A 7,302-nucleotide genomic window follows, 5' to 3' on the forward strand; every position below is an offset into this window, starting at 1 on the left:
AGCAGTGGAGCAGACTCTCAGGGCACAGAGAGAGAGAAAAGCACTGGCCTCACTGATGCTGAGTAAATGATCAAAATAGAAGAATATTCAACGCAGGGTCTCTATCAGCCTCTTTTTCTCGACTAAGTCTGCATAACAGGCCGAAACAAACATTGCAGCTCAGTCCCAGACATTAGACCTCTGAATAATACTCCCAAATGACTCAGCGCATTGACATTTCTCAACTTTGCACAAACTGCAAAGCTGATCATTTCCTCTGCTCATTTTCTAGTTGGAGTACATTTATTCCGATCAAAATAATAACCCTCTGATGGGGTTAAACGCCTTCGTTACTGCAGCATCTGCTATTTGTTGCCTTAGTTCATTTTTGTTTATTGGGAAGAAGAAAAATGCCGAAATATTTTCTAACAGTTCCTGCAGTTGCCTTTTATATCACAGTAATTGCAGAAATTGGATAAATAAAATAAAAATATGGGTCAATTTGATATTCATTGTTAAATGCATTAAAAATTGAATTGTGTTAATTATCCTGAAAGTAAAACTAAATGTTGTGTCAAGTTGTTTTAGTGGATCAATTATTCTGGATTTGTACTTCTGTCAGTTACAATTACTGTTGAATATTACTGTCAGTGGTAGTATTACTGCACTGCATTCATTCCGACTGGCTGCTCAAAGTAGCTGGAACTCATTTAGGAAATGTTCTTGAGCACAAATATTTTCCCACTTTATAGAACTTCTCCAGCCCTTGTATTACTGCCTTTCAGCCTTTTTGCTGATCTCTATTGTGTCCCTCTTATAACGTTATAGTCTTTGCAAGGTACAAGAGGTACACAATAAATGTACACAAGGAGGTAAAAAAAAAAAGGCATCACGCGCTTGATTCCTGTCTATAAGACCAAACTGAGGATGTGTAAGAACATTTCATGAATGAGGCCCAATGTTCCCATATTTACTTTAGACTGGAAAAGTGTATCTCTGTCTTCCCACAAACTTGAAACTCTGCTTGCTTTGAGGTTACTTTTTAATCGGAGTGGCTGCTCTTTTATCTTTGTTATACGAAATGTCAGGTGGATTTCATTTATTCATTTAATAAGAGGCTCATGGAGGTCCTCAACAATGTGCTACAGACTGATGCATCGCTGGGTTATGACCTTACAGTTGGCCAAGACCTAGTTTTGAGTTGCCGAGCAGTGGGGCTGAGGTGAGGTGGTCATAACGGAAACGCAACCTCAGCCTGCAATGCCTCACAATTTAAGAAAAGCGGTAACGGAAATTACTAATTTATTTGGTTCTTCAAAACCTTTAAGTTTCTCAGAGGAGAAAAACCCACCATGATTGAGGAAGTTTTGTACTCAGACTGTCGGATGCCTGATTGCCTACTGTAATTGGACTTCTTGATGGGTCTCCTATAAAGGCTTCCAGTGGGGAAGATGAGACAACATACGTGTGCTGCCAAGGACACCATCAAGCCATGGGGGATGGTATAATGATCAGGCATTTGATAACAAAGTGGCTTCATGCAACTCATGGTGCCGCAGTCTCAAACGCAAGGCACACATAAATGTGAGTGAGCATTCTAGTAGAAACACTGCCACCAACAGTTATAAATGTATTCACCGCTGGGAGTATAGCAACATTTTCGATGACCTGGGAGAAGTAATTCAGTATACAACACATTACCTCACGGGTAATAATTGTTACCAACCATAGATAACACTTTCACTTTTTTTGGTGAAAATTTCTAAAAAGTAAAGAGTATTTTCAAAGAGTTGCGAATGACCTGCAATTTAGATATGTTTCATTTTACAGAAAAAATGTGTCATTTCATGGGTGTTCACCTAAAAATGAGGGTTAATTTCAGACTATAGGAATCAAACAAAATCTACAGAGAGCCTTCGGTCCTAATTTTCTTTCCATCTTTAGCCTCGTCTTTAACACTCAATGTCTGCAGTGACATCAATGCTCATCTGGAGGAAAGACAACTGGCTGCTCGGTGACTCTGGTGGATATCCCTTAAAGCCATTCCTAATGACTCCAATGGGAAACAGGAGCGCACACACACACACACATACACACAGTAATCTAGGAGCAATTTGTCATCTAAATAACTCAAGCCTACTTGTGGTATTTGTTTGTAGGCTGCTTTCAATTTCTGTATCATCCGCGAAGGTTACCTCCCAGTATCCACCAGAGAAAGTGGCTTTGATCGTAAAAACCGCAGCAGTGCTACACAACCTATGTAAACTGGCAAAGTTCCCGGACCCTGAGATGGACCCAGGCCCAGCAGAAGGCAATGAAGCTGATGAAATATGGCCGCAGGGATTTAACACAGCGCTGAACACACAAAATCAGCTAATCAAGGATTTCTTTACAACACCTTAAGATAAACTGGCCTAATAAATACATGGATGGATAGTGAAAGTTCACAACATAGATTAAAAAAAAAAGGGAAAAAACACATAAAAGTGGCATTCGTATATATTTAATTATTGCACTGTAGGTAATTTGATGGTGATCAAGAGCAGGGTTGTTTGGGTGATTTAGAAGCCCCAGAGAAAGACCAGTGAGGCCTTCCTACATGTTAACAAAATCAACTGATGAACAGAAACATTTGGATTGTAGCTGGCATGCTTAGCTTAGTTTAGCTTCTTAAGCTAATTTCACCTGTTGTTTTTTTTTGTTGTTGTTTTTTTTAACATTGCTACAAGTTGCTTCTCCACAATAATAATATATAAATATACAAAAAAAATAGGATAAATTTAGGCAAGTTCTTTTAGACCAGATATCTTGCATTCTCCTTTTCTTTCAATTAATTACTCTGAAAACACCTTCAGGGTCTCAAACAGGGGCTAACATTCTCTGCAACTGCTACAATACTAAATTTGGTGCTGATGAAGTATGTAGAAGATACAGGAATGTCAAGTTAGAATTCCATTAGATGTGAAATGTGGGACATAATGAAAATGTAACCAAATGTGGATATTTAATTGAATGGTCCATAAAACACGGATGTCAAAATCCCATTTCTTTGGATTTACAGGAGAGGAAACCTGCTTTAAACATAAAATTCACAGGGCCCGTTGACAGGGGATGAACCAAACAATTAAGATGTACGGTAAAAGCACCAGTGATGGTAACGACACCTGTGCTGGCAGCATTTATTGTCCTCCTATCATTCCTCATATAGCAATAAAGCCTGTCTCCTCTTTACTATGACTGTATGACTGCACATGATATAGAACCCTCTCGAAGTTTTACTAGAATCCAGGAGTAAGTGTCCTCTCCACATCTTACTTTTCATAAAAGGTTATTGCCTTGACAGTAATGGCAACATGTTGAAAGGGGAACAGCCATAATGCACAGCAGTGTACATTCAGAGTTGTGGAGCATGATGTTAGCATTCAAAAATACAAGATGGCTCATTACTGCAAACTAGATAATAGTTCCATGTTTTGACTTTGTTTGGCCATCACGGTGAGTGCGGCCAGTGACGACTGATGTACTCCATGTATTATTGTTTAGCAGCTGAAGGCTGATGATGGACTGCAAACATGTTCCGGAGCCTGCCTTGGCAATTCACAATATTTTAATTTCTTTCTTTTCAATTTCTTGATGCCGAAAACATTTTGAAGGACAACAAAATGTCAAGTTATGACAGTTCATGAATGCTTAAGTAAAGTCTGCAGCAACATTTTCAAACTACTGCCTGTAATGCATCTGACGAAACAGTGTTAATCTTTATAAGGATTGAATATCAGAATGTAATGATCACAAACTCCTTCTCACCTGTTTTTACCATTTGAATCAAATGTTTCTATAGGGAGTACAAAAAAAATAATTGAAAAGCTCAACAAAAACCGGAGTAAATGTCGTGTTTTCATGTTGAGAGTGATTACAAACCCCAAACATGAACTGGCAGTTGCATTCAGTGGCACAGACACACACCAGCTGTTTCTGGGCACTCCTGTTCTCTTTCCTTCCTGGGATCTCCGCCCTGGCCACTGCAAGAATGAGTTCATTCTTTTCAAGGAGGTCAATATGAAGACAATTTTAGCCAATGATATATCCCCACTGGTGTGGCCCGGCATTTCTCAACTGTCATCACCATCCTGGCTCAATTACTTTGAAAGATTGTCCTGGACAAGGTCAGTCCTCAGTCACTGTGCCCCGTTTCCAAGCCATCTTACTGCAATCACAGGGAGCCAGGAGGAGCTAAGGAGGCTAAAATGATCTAACATATGCACAGCATATTTTTATCACAAGCCAACTTGATTTGGACAAGCTTTTGCAATTCATTCTCAGCGGCATCAGAAGCAACACTCAGAGGGAGGAAGGAATAAAATACTTCCTGTGTACCAGAATATGACTATTTTAATACTAAATCATCCACATTTCTATCCAGAATAAGCCCCTTTACCGTCAAAAACATGTACATGTTGCCTCAAAGTATATCAACTCTCATTAAATGCAAAAATATCTTTGAAAGTGGTTTCTATGACCTGAGTGGTAACTTTTAGTCATGCTAAAGGGCAACATGGCATTCAATAATTGCTCTAATACATGGTAAGATTGATTTCCGCCTAGGTTATATGCCGAAGTCTGACTAGTTGCCTCACTTACGTCAAACTTTCATCTCTGGCTGTTTTTTTATAGAGAGAATTTAAACAGAAATAATCAAATTCCTCAAAAGAGAAGAAATCCAAGAGCCAGCATGGTTGTGCAATGGGACTCTTTCAAAGTCTATGATTTAAACAACCCACTGCAAAAAAAACAATGATTACTAGGATACTGTATTCATTTTTGCAAAAATTGAGCACTATATAATTGCTTGCAGGTCAATCATAAGCTTTCACTGCACTGAAATGTTTCTGAAATGGTGTCATCATCCAGACTTAGACTTCTATAATTAAAAGTCTCAACCAGAATTACTTTGTCACATCCTAAACAGTAATCTATGAATGCATAAATGCCTGTCAATTGTTCCCCCTAGTTTTTAATATATTTCAGTATGGATCAAAGAGTTTATCGGACTTTGGCCAGCCATAACACAATAGATGGGGAAAAAACTGTTAATTTAAATTTATTTGCATTTGCCATCTTTTTTTTCTTTTTTTTTAATAAAATATGTTGTAAAAGACACCCTGACGTACTTTTATGTTTGGCTTTGCCATAATAACAGATGGAGTAAATGTCCTTCACACTGCTGAAAAACAATTTCCACTACTGACCTACAAAACCTCATGAACGTATCCTTGGCAGCAGGTCTGATTCTCATTTGTCATATTAGCTTCTTCTTCTTTTTTTTTTCCTTTCCAAAAGATAAAACATATTAATCATTCATATTCTAAAACCTCTTTGTGGCATATAAAAATCAGGTTACCACAAGAATGAAAAGCAACAATATAAGCGATTATGAATCCATTATCAGGGATTTTTCCTCCCACAGTGAAACACAAAACAGGCTGTCAAATGAACTTTTTGGTATATCAGAAAATAAAAAGGACAAGGAAGGAAGTGGTCAGGCAAAAAAAAAAAAAAAGAGAACCACTTTCCATCAACTGGTATTACAACAGTTAATTTTGATCTAAAATCATAGTTTCATGTTTAATTTAATTAACTTTTTTAATGAAGAAAACCTTTTCATTCTTCTAGTGGACCTACAGTTAAAAAAAAATGCATCCCAAATTAATGCTATTAAATCTACTCAAAGGTATTTATGAAATCCAACACCACCATTCCCCGTTATACACAGAGGGGTCTTGGAATTAATAAAAAAAACAAACAAACAATAAAATGACTAAAATTGCAGGGGTGTATTATAAGAAATGTTCCACTATTTGCCACAACACAATGGAATGTTAGCGGTCAACTTGCTCAACTGAGCATCCAAAATTAATGCTGAGATTTGATAGAACTTCTAATTTATTCAATTAATGTTTTTATAAACTTTACATGGCATGAACATCTGGTTTCCCTCATACTTTCCAGTTAATGTTCTTCTCTAAAGAATAATTTTCCTCACAAAAACTGAGCTTCAATTTGAAAGCACTGCTCAGCACATTAGAGGCCGCTCTCATCCATCCCATCTATCCATCCATTTTCTACCGCTTATCCTGTTAAGGGTCGTGGGGGGTGGGGGGGCTGGAGCCTATCCCAGCAGCCTTTGGGCGAGAGGCAGGGTTCACCCTGGATGGGTCGCCAGTCCATCACAGGGCCAACACATATAGACAGACAACCATTCACACTCACAGTCACACCTACAGTCAATTTAGAGTATCAATCAGCCTCGTCCCCTCTTGATGTCTTTGGACTGTGGGAGGAAGCTGGAGTACCAGAGAGAACCCACACAGGAACAGGGAGAACATGCAGACTCCACACAGAAAGATCCCCAGCTGGAGCCGGGGCTCAGATCCGGAACCTTCTTGCTGTGAGGCCACAGTGCTGACCACTGCACCACCGTGCCGCCCGGCCTCAGCCCAATGGTTGAGAGAGACTGCACTAAAATTCTCAAATGGCTGACAGCATGTGACCATCAGTGTACATCTGAGTGTGTCTGATAAAGAGAGACTGCTGGAATCGCACAAATACATTCAGTGTGTAACCAGGAACATCTCACTCCTCATCATGCCATTTATTTAAAGCATTGCTTGCCTTCTTAAACCGTTTACTTGCTAACAATATCGAGTGAATGCTACTTTAATGTCAAACGTCCCTCTTGCAGAATCTTCATACATGCATGTAGTAATATTACTGGTGGAGTCAGCCTGTTCCACAGAGGGCCCTTTGCTATGAATGTGATTAGGCCAAAATTCTTATGAAAAATTTGACAAATATGTGAATTTAAGTTGTACTTTATGTGGTATCGTAATTCGTTAAATCATGGAGGATATTAGGTCTGAGGTAAGAATACGTGTGGATTTAGAATGTCTATTAAGCCCTGTGACCTGGAAACCCATAGGACACACCAATAAAATAAAATGAAATATCTTTGTCAATATACTGTATTGTTTCCGGTTATATTTCTTTAGCTCCCTGAGTTCTGGTCACCCTCTTAATCAATATTTAAATGCTGCACTGTACACAAATGGATTTTTTTTGTTGTTGTTGTTTTTGGTTTTTGTTAAAGCTGAAAAATGTTCAGCAGACCAGCACATCATTACAAATTACAGCAGTGTGGCAACACACAGAAATATTATTTTGACAGTCAAGTGGCGAACTGAATCTATTAAAACACAAACTGGCTGCCGCTCTATAAAACCCAGCCTCTCTCTCCTATAGTGTGAGTGAGTGCACTCCTGGGAT

This window comes from Aulostomus chinensis, chromosome 18 (assembly GCF_037954235.1).
Source record: "Aulostomus chinensis isolate RoL2024-O1b breed Wild chromosome 18, RoL_Achi_v1.0, whole genome shotgun sequence".
NCBI classification, from domain to species: domain Eukaryota; kingdom Metazoa; phylum Chordata; class Actinopteri; order Syngnathiformes; family Aulostomidae; genus Aulostomus; species Aulostomus chinensis.